At 37.9% G+C, this 18815-nt stretch overlaps 1 pseudogene; it reads left to right on the forward strand.

Annotated features, from left to right (window-relative positions):
• The first annotated feature begins 2304 nt into the window (after positions 1–2304).
• On the forward strand, positions 2305–3970 carry LOC150006599 (T-complex protein 1 subunit alpha pseudogene; annotated as a pseudogene).
• Positions 3971–18815: the final 14845 nt, after the last annotated feature.

Raw genomic sequence — 18815 nt, forward strand, 5'->3', positions numbered from 1 at the left:
GAAAACAAGGAGTCTTCTCTAGCAGAGTGCATACTAATAAAAAGATGTTTAACCTGTATGGGAGATGCCCTATTGTTTTGGGTGTAAAAGTTTGAGTAAACACCTTCTTGACACTTATTGCAGGAACTCAGTGGGAAGCACAGACATTAATCAGAATGACCCCAGGAGACGGTAGTTGATGGAGCTCTGGTAAGATGACTTTGTCCCCTGCAGTTCTTTCTCTTTTTTTTTGTCAAATTAAAACCCAAGGAAATCAAGAAGGAAAGAAACTCCATTTGGTTTCTGCTTTCCTTCCAGATAAAAGGAAGTTTCAACCTGTCTGTGCTAAGAGGGCTCAGGTGTGGGATGCTATGGCTGCTTGTGTTTTAATTTCTCAAGTAGAGATGAAAAAACAAAGCCCAGACTTAAAAGGGCCTCTTTCAAGGGACTCTGGGAGCAGATAAAGCTGAGCTGAAGTTGACAGGGCCAAGGTTAGGACTTTCCCAATGATACCACTTGTTCCCTACACAACTGGCCAAGAGGGATATGGTTGAGACACCACACAGAGAGCCCTTGAGAGAGGCACAGCTGCAGAGGTGGGAATTGGGTCCTTGGTGGAGTAAGGATTGTCCTGCAATGCTGGAGACTATTTCTATAATTGGTCTTAATTTGTGGCCACAGTGACCAAAGGCTGAGGGTAAGGGCTCTGGATTCAGACTGTCTGTGTGTGAATCCTAGCTCTGCTACTTGATGGAAATGACATCAACCCTGCGTGCCTTGTTTCCTGGGTTATTAAATAGATTTAGAGACAGTAATAACCGGCAATCCAAATTTTTGCCAGGATCAATGTTGGATATTATCATAACAGAATCTGAAACTCAATCAGGTGATGAATCATTTCTTGTCCTGGGTTATTTCTAAGACAGAGAATTAAGCCTGTGAGGAAGGGTTGGTATATTCTGCATTAATGACATGAGAGAAATAAAATTAAAAACAGCTACTCGGTTTGAAAGTAGTCCTTTCACTCTTCCACAGTGAAGGGGAAAACATGAGTTGCTTAAATTTTATAATTAGAGAAATGGATACTACCAAACCAAGGATTAAGTGAGCTGGCAACATACAGAGCAGAAAAAAAGTGAAAGCTTAAAGCTGAGGCCTAGAAAGCAATCACCATTAAAAAACATTCTCCTAAAGGCTTTGTTAAACATCAGTGCAATATTAAATACCTCTTATTTTCTCAACTTGATTTCTAAACCTCTAAAATCAAGTTTTCAAAAATAAACTCAAATACTGGTTGAATTACAGGAGACATCACAAGAGGAATTAGCTAACTCAGATCTGGACCTTTAGTCATGTTAGATGTTCTCAGTTTCCATGGTGCTAAGTGACATGGTTTAGTTGAGTCAGTAGCCATGGTGCAGCTAGTCCTTGGTCGCGGAAGGGGAACCATTGATTGCTGCTTCTAGCTGTTGTAAGTAACCCCTTTCAAAACAGTTTCCTGCCCACTGTGTGATAAGTTGTATCTCCAAAAAAGCACCCGTACACCCTTGCCTTGCAGGTTAAGTGAGAAGAAATTAATTTAGTCAAATTTAAGCTTTGCTTTTTTTTTTTTTTTTACTTCAAATTGCATACCAATTTTTCCTTGAATATGAGATAAGTGCTTATTCAGATTATCTGTGATTCAATATATGGCACTTTATTGAGAATAGATATGAATGCTGAGCAAATTAGATACATAAAGTTCTGTTAGCGAATCTGAGTGAGAAACTACCCATGTTTTAACTACAACATGTACAGTCTCAGCTTTCTGCTGACAGGCACTTTGTGCTGACAGAGCTAAGCTTCATTTCTAATACATTGCAGTTTTTTGTTGTTGTTTCTATCTCGGTAGTAGCACCCTCACCCACTTAAAATAAATACTTTTAACAAGTCGTTACCATATTTTCAAATATGTACTCTTAGAAGCAAAGCTGCAGTGGACCCACTAGTCTGATCTTTCAAAAGCAGTCCTCAGACCTCTCTTCCGTCTACGTCTACCTTTCCATCAGTCACAAAATCACTTTCATGGCAGCTTGATAGGGGCCATGTGACCCAGCTCCAGCCAATGAGATAATAGGGAGCTGTCAGTTGGAGGAACTAAGAAAAGGCTTATTGCGCTTTCTTTCCTGCACTGCCCCAGAGCCTAGCAGGGGAGGGCAGAGGCGGCGCGGTGTCTCACATTGCCAGGGCTCCATCCAGGCACCACTAGTGTGGTTGCAGCCTGGCCTAAGGATGGGAAGGCTAGGGTGTGGAGTGAGTGGAACTCGATGTACACGCTGCCATGAGATGGAGGGGACTTTGTCCCCATTTAAGGACTCTGCACTAAGGAAGAAGGCGAGTCACCCCCAGAACATTATGGCTGCAACTTCTATTGCTAATATAGTGAGAAGTTCTCTTGTCCAGTTGGTTTGGATAAGATGGTGGTAGACAATATTGCTGATGCAAGCATTACTAATGATGGTGCAATCATTCTGAAGTTACTAGTGGCAGAACATCCTGCAGCTAAAGTTCTTTGTGGGCTAGCAGATCTGCAAGACAGAAGTAAGAGTAGGAACTACCACTGTGGTTATTGCAGCAGAACTAAACAATGTGGGAGAACTGGTCAAACAGAAAACTCATCCCACATCAGTTATTATGGCGGTCAACTTGCTTACAAGGAAATAGTGTGTTTTATCAGTGGAAATCTAATCATTAACACAGATAAAGTTGGAAGAGATTACCTGATTAATGCTGCTAAGATGTCAATGTTGTCCAAAAATCATTGGAATAAATAGTGATTTCTTTGCCAATATAATAGATGCTGTACTTGCAATTAAATACACAGATTTAAGAGTGCAGCCTCCCTAGCCAGTCAATTCTGTTACTATTCTGAATGCCCATGGGGGAAGTCAGATGGAGAGTATGCTCATAGATGGCTATGCACTAAACTGTGTGGTGGGATCCCACGGCATGCCCAAGAGAATAGTTAATGCAAAAATTGCTTGCCTTAACTTCAGCCTGCAGAAAACAAAAATGAAATGTGGTGTCTAAGTGGTTATTAGAGACCCTGGAAAACTGGACCAGATTAGACAAAGAGAATTGGATATCACCAAGGACTGAATCCAGAAGGTCCTGGCAATTGGTGCCAACCTTATTCTAACCACTGGTGGAATTGATGATATGTGTCTGAAGTATTTTTTGGAGACTGGCTATAGTTAAAAGAGTTTTAAAATGGGAACTTAGACACATTGCTAAAGCTTCTGCAGCAACTATTCTGTCAACCTTAGCCAATTTGAAAAATGAAGAAATTTTGAAGCTTCAATGTTGGGATGAGCAGAAGAGAATAGTTCAGGGGTGAGTCCATTATGATGAAGTGATCCTGCTCAACTCCAAGGCTCATATATCTGAATCAATTATTTCATGTGGGGTAAATTACTTTATGTGTAATGAGATGGAGCATTCTTTGCATGATACTCTTTGTGTAGTGAAGAGTTTTGGAGTCAAAATCTGTGGTTTCTGGTGGGCATGCTGTAGAAGTAGCCCTTTTCATATACCTGGAAAACTACACAGCCAGCATGGGACCTTGGAAACAGTTTACCATTGCAGAGTTTGCAAGATCTCTTTTCATTATTCCCATTATGGTGGCAGTTAATGCTGCCCCAAACTCCACTGATATGGTTGCAAAGTTAAGAGCTTTTCACAACGAAGCTCAAGTCAACCCAGAACAAACAAATTTTAAATGGATTAGTCTTGATCTCTGGTCAGTGGTAAAGCTTAAGACAACAAACAAGCAGGGGAATTTGAACTAAGTTTGAAATTTGCTACAGAAACTGCAATTACCATTCTTCAAATTGGTGATTTTATTAAATTATATTGAGAAAACAAAGATGATAAGCACAAAAGTTATAAAGATGCTCTTTCCTCAGGATCCCTGATGACTCATCTTATTTCTCTTTTATTTATAACAGTATAAGATGCAGCTATCTTATACCTCATATATTACATATTAAAATACAACCGATTTTATTAAAAAAGTCTTATTGATAAGTATCTTTGATAAAAGGAGAAAGAAACAATGAGTAACATCTCTCACCAGAAGAGGAACACCTTACCCCTTATATCCTTGGGACAGAATGTAATTCCTGAAGGTTTGCCTCAGACTTCTTTGAGGAAAGAAGCTTCCAGGGTTAAAAAAAAAAAAAAAAAAAAAGGGTCTCAGTCTGAGAAAAAAGAAGAGAAAAGAAACTATCTCCTATGGTCCTCTCTAAAGAGTGAGAAAGCTTTTCGGTGATACCCAAACAGACCTTCCTTCAAGAATCTTTGACCGAGAGGTTCAAAGATGACAGAGGAGTGAGGGGAGGCTGTGTTTTCTGGTTCCTGAGACCCGTCCACAATTTGGAATGATTGAAGACAGAACATCTCAGTGAGCATCTGGACACTGGCAGGACTTGAGCCTTGGCACTGCTGGATTAGAGAAAACCATCTGGGAACGACCTGTTTGGTGAGGATAGTGGAGGAAAAAGAGATGAGATGGGATTTCTGACTGGGTTGGCTTCCCAAGCTGCAGCTGGAAGGGCACAAAGACTTTTTAGTGACCATAGGCTTCCCCAGAGAGGAATTAGGAGGAGAGCTGGTCTCTGCCCACTGGCAGAGCCAGGATTGGGCCAGGTGGCATCTGGAGCTGAGAGATAAGAAACAGCATACTGCTGTGCATGTGAGAATGTGATTTTCCTTTATATTTTTCTCTTGTGTGCTGTGGAGAGGGGAGGAAAGGTTGGGGGTGAGAGGACATTCTTGAGGAGTGCAGGCACAGTAGTGCGCTCACCCACTCCCCAACCCTCCCTTTGGGTTGTGCAGTTGCGCACAGGAAGGGGCCCTCATCCACTGGCCCAGGTGCACAGCCAGGTAGCTAGGCACTCAGCCAGGTCGCTAGGTGCGCATCCCGGTACCCCTCAGACCCACCCCAACAAGCATAAGATCAGCGCACCAATGGGCGCAGGGTCGGCCTGCTGGGCATGCAGGAGACCATGTGCAGACACCCCTGGCCAGCTCCAGTGGGCGCCAGTCTGGAGCACAGACCACTTGCGCTAGCTCTACTCATGCCCACCCAGACGGGTGCAGGAACAGCGGGTGACTGCAGTGTGGGAACAGCAGGCAGTGGAGACTCACAGATGCTCACTTCCACCATGCACAAGTGTCTGGCGCCCCGCCCCAAGGGGCGAAAGACTGACTACCGGGGCATGGCTCAGCAGGCCTGAGGCTAGCGCGCACGCGACCATGCCCGCGCACGTGCGTGTGCACACAAGCACCCCAGCTGGCTCCAACACGTGCCAAACGAATGCTCCAGCCACCGCAGGCAAGCGGGTGTTACCTGGGTGCATGAACTACACCGCACGCAGGCACACACCACTGCCGCCAGGATCAGAAACCTTTGGCCCACCTCATTAGACCAGCTGTGGATCCAGAACAAGAAGACGGCACACAAAGGCTGAACTGAGTAATAACTTTCTTTTTTAAAAATTTTTATCTCTATTTTAGTTTTTTTATTTGTATTTTATTATATTTTAATATTTTTAATTTGTTATTTTTTATTTTAATTTTTACTTTTATTTTAAAAACTTTTTAAAAACTATCTCTTTAATTTGTTTCATACCGTCTCTCCTTCTCATCCTTCCTCTTTAATTTTTATTTATTTGTCTGTCTGTTTTGTTTAGCCTACCTTTCACACTAACTATATAGCACATAACTACTATGTAAATCTAATACTATATAATTTCACTTTCTTACTATATTCTGCATTTTCCCCTCCTTTTCTTTTATTATTATTAACATACAATGTAAATATTACCTACTGTCTTGCATGGTCTCGACACTACTTGCTACTATTATTAATCTATCATCCCCTCTTTCAAACTATTATTAATCTATCATACCCCCTTCTCAAAAATCATATTTTTCCTTTTTAAAAACAACTCTTATCTATTCTTCCTATAGTATAAAAGCCCTAACCTCTCTACATTTATATTAATACTGGCTCATTTGCTGATGATAGTAAGATAGAGAGTGGGGGATATTTTTGAGGGTGTGGGTTTCCTGCCTGGGCTGTGTGTTTATGTTCTTAACAGCATTTACACAAAAAAACTCAAGACAAAGTGGACAGAGTGACTCTCAATCAACTAGCCAGAGGGAAGATCCCACCAAAGAGCATCTGAAATATAACTAGACAGCATAAACAAATGACATAAAGGGTATCCCAAGAACATCAGGCTCAGGAGATCAAAGAGACTTCACCAATTAACCCCCCAGAGCTCCTATAAAGAATCTCATACCACAAAGGTGGGAAGTCAAAACAGACAAATCAAAAAACAGAAACAAAAAAAGAAGAATCCAACATGGTGAGATGCAGAAAGAAACTCCCAATGAAAAGAAAAGAGGAATCCCCAGAAAGAGAGGTAGATGGAATAGACATAACCCAAAAATCAGACATGGAATTCAAAACAATGTTGGTGAAGAAGCTCAATATACTTGACACCCTCAAAAACAACTAGGACAACCTCCAAGGAAGTTACCAACAGCTCCAAGAAAATTACAGGGAACTTATGGAGAACTACACCAGCATAAAAAAGGACATAGAAACTATTAATAAGAACCAGGAAGAAATGAAAAATACAATCTCTGAACTGAAAAACACAGTAGAATCAATCAAAAGCAGGCTAAACGAAGCAGAAGAAAAGATTAGTGAATTAGAGGACAATGTAGAAAAAAATTCCCAGGCAATACAACAAAATGAAAAAAGATGGAAAAAGTATGAAGAAGATCTAAGGGAATTACAGGATAACATGAGACAAAATAATATCCAGAACATTGGAATAAAAGAGGGAGAATAAGAAGAACAAGGGATAGAAAAGCTGATAAGAGAAGTAACGACAAAAAATTTTCCTAATCTGATGAGAGAAAAAGTCATGCAAGTCCAAGAAGCACAGAAACTCGCAATGAAGAGGAACCCCAAAAGGCCCACTACAAGGCACATCATAATTAAAATGGCAACATTCAAAGACAAAGAGAGAACCCTAAAAGCAGAAAGAGAAAAACAGCAAATAACATACAAGGGAGCTCTGATAAGGCTATCAACTGATTTCTCAACAGAAACACTACATGCCAGAAGAGAATGGTCAAAAATATTTCAAGCAATAAAAGACAAAGGCCTACAACCAAGAATACTCTACCCAACAAGGCTGTCATTCAAAATGGAAGGTGAAATAAGAAGTTTCTCAGACAAAGGAAGACTAAAATAATACATATCCACCAAACCAGCATTGCAAGAGATGCTAAAGGTAATGTTTTTAGAAGAAGGAGTAAAGAAGAGGAGAGGAACACAGGTGCAAAGGGAAATGAATAAATACATGTCAATAATAACCTTAAATGTAAACGAATTAAATGCTCCAATTAAAAGACATAGGGTAACGGAATGGATAAGAAAACAAGACCCACATATTTACTGTCTATAAGAAACACACCTCCAAACAAAATATTTACACAGACTGAAAGTAAAGAAATATAAAAAAGTATTCCAAGCAAATGGACATGAAAAAGAAGCTGGGGTAGCAGTCTTCATATGAGACAGAATGGATTTCAAAGCAAGCCCAACAAAAAGAGATAAAGAAAGGCATTTTATAATACTTAAGGGCACAATCCATCAAGAAGATATAACACTGATAAACATATATGCACCCAAATACATAACGAATATACTAGAAGACCACAAGGATATTAACAGCAACACACTCATAGTAGGGGACTTTAACACTCCATTATCAACAATAGACAGATCTCCAAAGCAAAGAAACACCAAAGATACTGAGGCATTGAACAACACTCTAGATCAAATGGACGTAGTTGATACATATAGAACTTTTCACCCCAAAGAAGCAAAATATATATTCTTTTCAAAAGCACATGGGACATTTTCAAAGATAGACCACATGATAGGACACAAAACAAGCCTCAACAAATTCAAGAAAATGAAATCATATCAAGCATATTTTCAGACCACAATGCCTTGAAACTAAAAATCAACCTCAGAGAAAAAAAATCAAAGACACCCAAACTTATGGAGAATGAATAACATGCTATTAAGTAATGAATGGGTTAACAATGACATCAAAGAAGAAGTCAAGAGATTTCTGGAAACTAATGATAATGAACACACAACAGTCCAAAACCTATGGCACACAGCAAAAGCAGTCCTAAGAGGGAAGTTCATAGCAATACAGGCATACCTGAAAAATATAGTAGAATCTCAAGTAAAAAATCTAACCCTAAAACTACAAGAACTAGAACAACAACAACAAACAAAACCTAGGGCAAGAAGAAGGAAGGAAATCATCAAGATCAGGGCAGAACTAAATGACATAGAGACTAAACAAACAATTCAAAAAATCAATGAAACTAGGAGCTGGTTCTTGGAAAAATAAACAAAATCGACAAGCCTTTAGCCAGGCTCATCAAGAAAAAAAGAAAGAAGACCCAAATAAACAAAATCAGAAACAAAAGAGGAGAAATCTCTACTGGTACCACAGAAATACAAAGGATTATAAGAAATTACTACAAACAACTGTATGGCAAGAAATTTGACAACCTAGAAGAAATGGACAAATTTCTAGAAACATATAACCTTCCGAAACTGACTCAAGATGAAGTAGAAAGTCTCAAGACACTAATAAAAAAGAAGGAAATTGAACCAGTAATCAAAAATCTCCCTGCACACAAAAGCCCTGGACCGGATGGCTTCACAGGCAAATTTTACAAAACATTTAGCAAAGAACTAACTCCTACCCTCCTCAAACTATTCCAAAAAATCCAAGAGGGAAAAATCCCAAACTCTTTCTATGAAGCCAGTATTACCCAAATCCCAAAACCACGCCAAGACACAACAAAGAAAGAAAACTACAGCCCAATATCAATGATGAACATAGATGCTAAAATCCTCAATAAAATATTGGCAAACAGGATCCAGCAATACATCAAAAAGATCATACACCACGATCAAGTGGGATTCATCCCAGGGATGCAAGGATGGTTTAATATTCACAAATCAATAAATATAATACATCACCTAAACAAAATGAAAGACAAAAATCACATGATCATATCAATAGATGCAGAAAAGCATTTGATAAAGCAGAACACCAATTTATGATGAAAACACTCAGCAAAATGAAAATAGAGGGAGCATACCTTAACATAATTAAGGCTATATTTGAGAAACCTGAAGCCAACATCATACTCAATGGACAAAAACTGAAAGCATTCCCCCTGAAATCAGAAACAAGACAAGGATGTCCACTCTCTCCATTCATATCAAACGTAGTGTTGGAAGTCCTAGCCACAGCAATCACACAAGGAAAAGAAATAAAAGACATCCAAATTGGGAAAGGAGAAGTAAAACTATCATTATATGCAGATGACATGATAGTATACCTAGAAAACCCTATAAACTCCACTAAAAAACTACTCAATACAATAAGCAAATTTGGCAAAATAGCAGGGTACAAAATAAATATACAGAAATCTAAGGCATTTCTCTACACCAACAATAAAATATCAGGGACAGAAACAAACAAACAAACAAAAAACAAAATTTACTATAGCAACAAGAAAAATAAAGTGCCTAGTAATAAACTTAACCAAAGAGATAAAAGACCTGTACTCTGAAAATTATGTAACATTGAAGAAAGAAATTAGGAAGATACAAATAAATGGAAGCAAATGCCATGTTCTTGGATGGAAAGAATCAACATCATCAAAATGGCCACACTACCCAAAGCAATTTACAGATTCAATGCAATCCCTATTAAAATACCCATGACGTATTTCACAGACCTAGAACAAATACTTCAAAAATTCATATGAAACCAAAAAGACCCTGAATAGCAGGAGGAATCACAATACTAGACATCAAACATTACTACAAAACAGTCTGGTACTGGCATAAGAACAGACATATAGATCAATGGAACAGAATAGAGTCCAGAAATAAATCCAGGAATATACGGTCAACTAATATTTGATAAAGGAGGAAGGAACATTAAATGGAGTGAGAAGAACCTCTTTAACAAATGGTGCTTGGAGAACTGGACAGGGACATGCCAAAAAATGAAACTAGACTACCAAGTTACAGCACACACAAGAATAAATTCAAGATGGATCAAAGACTTAAATGTAAGCTGTGACATCATAAAAGTCCTAGAGGAAAACATAGACAGAAAAATTTCAGATATCCCATGTAACAATATTTTCACGGATACATCTCCTAAGGCAAGAGAAATAAAGAAAAAAATAAACAAATAAAATTACATCAAACTGAAGAGTTTCTGCTCAGCAAAAGGAAACATCAGCAAGATGAAAAGGAAACCAACCATATGAGAAAAAATATTTGTGAATGATATCACAGACAGGGGACTGATTTCCAAAATATATAAAGAGCTTATATGACTCAACATTAAGAAGACAGACAACCCAATTAAAAACTGGCAAAGGACCTGAACAAACATTTCTCTAAAGAGGACATACAGAAGGTCCATAGACACATGAAAAAATGCTCAACATCATTAGTCATCAGAGAGATGCAAAGAAAAACCACAATGACATATCACTTTACACCTGTCAGAATGGCCATCATCAACAAATCAACAAACAAGTGCTGGCGAGGATGTGGAGAAATGGGAATCCTACTGCACTGTTGGTGGGAATGCAAACTGGTGCAGCCTCTATGGAAAACAGTATGGAATTACCTTAAAAAACTAAAAATGGAACTGCCTTTCGAACCAGCGATTACACTGCTAGGACTATACCCTAGAATTCAAAAGAACTTATGCACCTCTATGTTCATAGCAGCCCTGCTTACAATAGCTAAGTGCTGGAAACAGCCTAAGTGCCCATCTGTAGATGAATGGATCAAGAAACTGTGGTACATTTACATGATGGAATACTATGCAGCAGAAGGAAAGAAGGAAATCCTGCCATTTGCGACAATATGGATGGAACTAGAGAGAATTATGCTTAGTAAAATAAGCCAGGCAAAGAAAGGAAAATACCATAAGATGTCACCTAATACAGAAAGTTAAAGAACAACATAAACAAATGAACTAAATAGAACAAGGAGCAGAATCACAGTCAATAAGATGGAGGGGGGAGGGAGAGAAGGGGGATAAGTAAGGGAAGGGTTTTGTCAAGGAATATGTATAAATGACTCATGGACATGGACAACGAGGAGGGATATGATTGTGGGAGAAAGGGTGGGCTGGGTGGGGGGGAGCAATGGGGAAAAAATGGGACAACTGTAATTGAAAAACAAAAAAAAAAAATAAAAAAAAATAATCATTGACCGAGACTTCTGGCCAAGATGGAGACCTAGACAGACATGCTGAGTCTCCCTCCACAACTAAGAAGGACTACAACTACCTCAAAACTAGAGACAACCAGAGGTTCCAGAAAATCGAGCTGCATGTAAGTCCAACAAACAGAGATATAAAGAAGAAACACTCATCCAGACAGGTAGGAGGGGCAGAACCAGGGCAGAGAGGACACAGTATGGTGGTGGTAGTGATGGCAGTGGCAGCAGAAGACGGTCACAAAGCACAGTCACATGTTTTAAAAAGTTGGGAGGGACATCTGGGAGCATTCTCAGCCCCAGATGAGACCAGATCGTGCAGCTCACGGTACCAGTGCCAGGGAAAATAAAGCCTCATTGTTTCTGGCTGTGCAAACCAGTAGGGGTTGCAGCGGAGGAAGAAACTGGCCATCTCTCAACAGAGTCTGCTTGTTTAAAGGGACCTCATGGTCCTAGAACGTCCATAGATCCACCCACTTTGGGAAATACAGCCAGGGCAAGAGCTAGAGAGGCGCCACTCCCATACAGAAGTGGGAGAAGTGCCTGAAAAAGGTGCAAGTGCTGAGCAAGTGGCATTGTTCCCTTTCAGATCTCTCCCCCACACACAGTGCCACAATGTGGTGAAACGGGTCACTTTATACTGATGAATCCCTAAGGCTACACCCGTTATGACATAACAGGAGCAACAGCTCTACCTAAGATATAGAGGCAACCAAACACAAGAGCCTGTCAAGATGAGGAGACAGAGAAATATGGCCCAAAAGGGGGAACAGATCGAGGTTCCAGTGGGAGAATGAAGCGACAAGGAGATAGCCAACCTAACAGATGAAGAGTTCAAAACACTGATGATAAAGATGCTCACAGGCTTGACAGATATGCTTGAGTATGGCAAATGCATAAGGGAAGAAATGAAGACTACACTAAATGAAACGAAGGAAAATTCACACAAAACCGATGGTAAAGGGAAGGAAACTGGGGTATAAATCAATGCCTTTGAACTTGGGAAGAAAAAAACAGTCATCCAGCACAGAATGAGGATTGAAAAAAATGAGGAGAGGCTTTGGAACCTCTGGGACAACTTTAAACATGCCAACATCTGAATCATGCCAGAAGGAGAAGAGGAAGAGCAAGAAATTGAAAGCTTATGTGAAAAAATAATGAAGGAAAACTTCCCAAATTTGGTGAAGGAAACAGACATACAAGTCCAGGAAGCACAGAGAGTCCCAAACAAGCTAGACCCAAGAAGGACCAAACCAAGACACATCATTATTAAAATGCAAAAGGTTAAAGATAAAGAGAGAATCTTAAAAGTAGCAAGGGAAAAGCAGCGAGTTACCTACAAAGGGTTGCCTATAAAACTATCGGCTGATTTCTCAAAAGAAACTTTGCAGGCAAGAAGGGACTGGGAAGAAGCATTTAAAGTAATGAAAAACAAGGACCCACAACCAAAATTACTCTATCCATCAAAGCTCTCATTTAGAATGGAAGGGCAGATAAAGTGCTTCCCAGAGAAGGTAAAACTAAAGGAGTTCATCATCACCAGGTCATTATTATATGAAATGTTAAAGAGGTTTATTTAAGAAAAAGAAGATCAACACTATGAACATTAAAATGACAACAAACTCACACGTATCAACAGCTGAATCTAAAAAGTAAAAACAAAATCCAACTAAGCAAACCAGAATAGGAACAGAATCATAGATATGGGGATCATTTGGAGGGTTATCAGCTGGGAGGGGGAAGGGGGAGAAATGGGGAAATGGTGCAGGGATTTAGAAGCATAATTGGTTAGTACAAAATAGACAGGGGGAAAATAAGAATAGGAAAGTGTGAAGCCAAGGAACTTATATGCATAACCCATGGCCATGAACTAAGGTGGGTGTGATTGCTGGAGGGAAGGGGGGTTCTGGGCAGAGGGGAGCAAAGGGAAAAAATTGAGACTACTGTAACAACATAATCAATAAAATACACTGAAAAAAAGGGATTACCATCCTTCTAAAGTAGTTCTGGCAGATACAAAGGAAGAAACTTGGGCCTTCAGGATGGTGAACTGCCTATGCATCACTGGGACTCCCACTTCAGGACTCCTCACTGAGTAAATAATAAATAAACTTTTTAAATCCACTGTCATTTGGGTTTTCTAAAACCTATAGTCTAAAGTAATCTAATTTAATTTTGGCCTTCCTTTGTGTTTGACTTCAAAATTCAAAGCTTTAAAACTTAATATAATGTTACCTATTTGTCAACCATGCATCTTTGTATATTTGTTTGTAATTGTCCATTCCTAGGTAAATGTATGAAAAGTGTGTTTCCATTTAATTTTAGGTAAACTAGAGTAAGCACAAGTGTATTGTCTCTGTCTTCAAAGATTAACTTAAAACACTCCTCCCTTTAATTTCCAGGTGCAGCCTAGTTCAACACAAAACCCAAATAAGCCATGTACATGTTAGAAGCACTTAAGAGGGATCAAATGCTAAGAAACTATAAGAATAGAAGAGAAAGTGATGGCATGCAGAAAGATAGAACCTCTGGAAATAGGAAGGAGGGAAACAAATGAGGTACAATCAATATAAAATTCCACTTAGAAATTAACCTACCTATGACAGCATTATTCTGATCTGGGCAGAAAAAGAATATTGTAATAAGTTCATGCAAAGACAAAATGATCACCTGAGGCTGACAGGATCCCAGAGCCTAGGTTCTGAGGATGATATGACCTGACTATTAAAAAGTCTCCAGGAGTGAGCAAATGAGGGATAAAAACAGGAAAGTCCTACTCTGTGGGCAAATCAGAGTCCTAATAAAATGTCAATCTTGAGGAAACCCAATATCCACACTGTGATTTCTTTTCTACCTGCCTCACTGCCTGACTCAAGATGGCATGATAGATATTCTGTGGAATGATAAGATACTTATCTTCTAAAGGGAAGGTACATATAGTGGGTAAATGTAAAGCAGAGTAAGGAATGAATATAGAGCCTGGCTAGCACCTTCTTTCCTTTATGACAGAACAGTGTCTGGTTCTTTTTCACGTGAAAAGTGCTTCCAGTGTTGTGGATATTATTACTCTCTGGGAAACTTTAGTAATTTGGCACTTTCCTTTCACCCCTTTGCCCTGCTGACTGACCTGTGGCATCTCTTCCTTTGTCTGTTTATAATTAGGGTCCTCATGAAATCCAGGCAGCCTGCTCCCTAGCCCAGGTGTGCACATCAGTACATGCTGTCCCCATCTGTGAGTTGAATATTAACAAATGCTGAAAAAGTTAGCTGTTCCTTTCTTTTCTCATCCACTTGCCAATGCATATTATTTAACTCTTTTTTAACACTCTCTTCCATGCATGTTTCTGATTATACAACTTTAGCAACGAAGAAACATTTTCATGGTCATTCTGAGGCTGAAGTTATTGACACATAATTGATTGCATTGTAAAAAGTTATAAAGCCATTTCCACTTTTTATTCTTTCTCTTGGCCATGCTGACCACATGAGCTATGTTGTGACCATTGGTAACTCTATTTCAAAAAGCTAAAGAAAATAAATGGTTCTTCCCCACAATGCACTCTGATGAGAAATAAAACCTGGAAATAGGACAGTGGAACTCTGGATTACTTGCCTCAATCTATAATTGGGCAAGAAGTGGTTTCCTACTCTTCCCCATGGTACCATGCTTTCCACTGCACCTCAGCCTCCTGTTCATACCTGACTAGCCCTTAGAAATTACTGGCTGCCCTTCTTAGGGAGAACTCTCAATCTCTCTCTCTCTTTCTCATTGATCTCTGTCTCGATCATCTAGTCTTTCTTTTCCCTTCTTCACCTTTTTTGTTGTTGTTGTTGCTATTATATTTAAAAACTCACATTAGTAAAAAAAAAAAAAAAAAAAAAAAAAATCTGTCACTGAAACAGTCCACACACAAATGTTTCAAAGGACCCAATTCTTGTCCATTCAGATAAAGTTAGATTTGGGTTATAATTGTCTATGTAAATATTTCTAATAAAAGTTGTGGAGAACTTTCCAAATAAGACTGCATAAGAGGTATTAGCAGAACATATCATAATTGTTCAGCTGAAATGATGTGCTAAGTTGAGAGCAAGTTCGTCTGCTTTCAATTGGTTTCCTCAAATCATTAGAATTAGGATTATATTTTAGATCAACAATTTCTTGAGTTCTGTGTACATTCATCTTGAATTTTCCAGGAAAAGCAAAACCTAAATAATAATTTCCTTTGCTTTAAGCTGTGCATATGTTGTTTTTTATGTTGGTCTTTATTGTGATAAAGCATTATTAATATACCTAAAATAATTTAACAAACCGGGTTTTTAAAAAAAGCCTTAAATCATCTGATATAATCTGAGAAATCACCAGCATTCATTTTGCAAGTGAAGTAAAAGTAAAAAGACGAAGTGATGCTGGTTTACATTGCATAACTAATAATGTGCTGAGAATAATAGCTGTCATTAAAGAATCAACCATAAACCCATCAGTAGAATTAATTCAAGACTTTTAAAATAAACTTAATTTATTAATTCTGACAGTAACAAAGACTTTTTGCGGTGGTCATATTTATGATCAATATTTTAAATCATTAACCTTTACCAAAATGTGGTTAATCTGCTTTGTACATTTGCAAGATAAGTTTAATGGGAAAATGATGTGAGTGGTGGTATATTTCTTTATACATTAGAAATAAACCTTTAGCTTTTGTTAAATTTTTAAAATTCTTCAGTGTTTATTCAAAATTACACATGATCCAGTGAAAAAGAAGATGCTTGTTCTTCACCAATTTAAAGATAAAAAGTATATCAAAATATAATGTTAAATTTAAGGCAATTTGCCCATGTCTATACATTTGTTATTAAATTAAGTTTGAAATCCATAATTTCATGAAGTAAAATGAGAAAAATATTCTTTTTAAATATTATAATGTCTTGCATTTTAAAAATTATTAAAATTAGTTTACAATAAAGGAAATACAGATTTTTGATACATATAAAATGCAATGTGTGCCAAAAATCACTCAAAAAGATTTTTTTTGCTTTTTATAGGAGAAGAGTATATATTTAAGTGCCTAAATAAAATAAATATTAAAGTCATAATAGACTAATTAAACAAGGCTTTCAATGTTCATTATGTTCACCTGAAAAAATTTTTTAACATGAAGTACAATGTTGTTCGGGTATTTCAGTTACAAGAAGTGTTTTGTAATCCTCCAGCTGAGAGCTCGACTGCATGGCGCAATTATATATCCATGAATAAAGAGTCTTTGGGGGTGGGGGTGGGGGTGGGGAACTGTTAGGCTCAGCTTTGTTTAACACTTTTGTGCATGTTTCATAATTGCAAGGACAAAATGCATCTGTTACAATGTTCATTTAAAAATCTATACCCACATCATTTGAAAAATTGTAGAATTGATCTTCTTAATTATACAGTTAAGTGAACTCATAATTGTTATGTATTCTGGCTATAATTCAATTACTCCTAATCTTTGACAACAAATCATTGGATTTTTTTGCATGCTTCTGTAAAAGGTATAATACTAAGATATGGCTAGGGCTTGTTAAACCCATCAGGAAAGGGTGCATTTTACCCAAATGAGGTATGTCATTTTCGTCTGACAAAGTTCAGACACTTATTTTTAACACATTTGAGAAGGATCTTTAATTCAGGATTTGAATGAAGTCCATATTTTCATTTTAAATGACAACATACAAATTGGAAAAAAAATGATATGAAACTAGTTAACTTAAGCAGCATTTTATCCTATAAACCACAGGTTTCATCTAATGCAATTCTGCCAGTACCAGAGCAGTGATACAGGTGCATCAGGGTATTGGTTCCATCTACAGTTAACTCTCTCCTGTCGTCTTGTCATTTGCTGTCTGTTTCCTTGCCTTCCCAGAAGCCCACTATCCCACTACCATATTATCCACTTATAAAGTTGAAATATCTACCTGTACTTAAAAGGAGAAGCTTTTATGACAACTTTTATTTTCACTGATAGTATTCACTCAAATTTCAAAGCTTTGTTTCTTATTAACTCATTTTTATTATATCGAATAATCTTGATATTTATTAACTGTTTCTCAGAGCTGAGCAATCCAGGATATTACTTTAAAAGTGTGCTTGTGAATTACCAAATGTCAATTAGGCAGGGATGGCATCTCCCTACTCATGCTGTCCTGCAACATCTGCCCCTTTTCCCGGTCTGCCAAGTCCCAGGTCTGCTTTCTGGGATCATAGACCATGTTATTGTACCTGAAACATGAACAGAGGATTCTCTTCTGGCTGAAGCTGTTCAGAAATGTATTGCCTTTAAAACAAGGTTCCTCCATTTTTATATCATTTTTTAAATTGTGACAAAATACATAAAATTCACCACCTTAACCATTTTTAAATGCACAGTCCAGGAACAGTAAGTACATTCCCATTGTTGTTCTACCATCGCTAGCATTCACTTACAGAAATCTTTTCATGTTGCAAAATGGAGACTCTACCCATTAAACTCTTCACCTTGCCCCACCCCCAGGCCATGGTGACTACCATTTGACTTTTCCCTTTGTAATGCTGGCCTTCCATCACTGTGCTTTGAACATCATAAAGGAAGTCTTTCTAAAAAAAAAATTAGGTCACACATATGGGTCTGACCCAGGGCACAACAGTTAAGATGAGCTCCAGTGAACTCATTCGAGTGGACAGCACTGAGTCACTATGCATCATTTGATGGTAGACACTGAAGCGAGTTAAGGTTCTCTATATTTCCTAGATGTTATTCTGTTTTCTCTTCCACCACCCCAGACCATTCCCTCTACTCTTACAGTTTGTCCTTACATAGGAAAAATATTACACGTAAAAGAAGGAGTATTTTATATATACAAGTCACATTTTTCTTATTGTGGTATTATTTTACTGCAAAATCATATTAATGTGTTCTGAAATCCTCATATTTTATTTATTAAATTCATTATTTCACAGATGATATTTTATTAATTTTATAATATTAGATTTTTTTTACAATTATGTAACCCCCTTAATTATCAGTTCAGTTTATAAAAATAAATATTAAGTGGTATTTCACATATATAAATTAAACATGGCAACCTTTTCTTTTTTACTAATATTTGAGAATAACAACACTTTCAGGATTAAACATATATAGGTGAGAAGAAGAAGAATAGAAGAAAATGAGTGTCTATATCAATGCTAGGTATACCATACAAGATCTATCCATAAACTATCGAGTCATGTAATATGAAAAATTGAGATATTTATTGAAAAAGATACAGGAAACATTGTACACAGGACAATGATGCCTCAGTCCCCTTCAAAGTGGGCACCTTAGGACCTCACACAGTTCTCCCTATCACCTTCAGCTGCCCTGTTGTATTTTCCTGAATCTCATTGATGGTGTAAAAATCTCTACCCTTTCAA

Source organism: Furipterus horrens, unplaced genomic scaffold (assembly GCF_987537825.1).
Source record: "Furipterus horrens unplaced genomic scaffold, mFurHor1.1.pri manual_scaffold_6, whole genome shotgun sequence".
NCBI lineage: Eukaryota > Metazoa > Chordata > Mammalia > Chiroptera > Furipteridae > Furipterus > Furipterus horrens.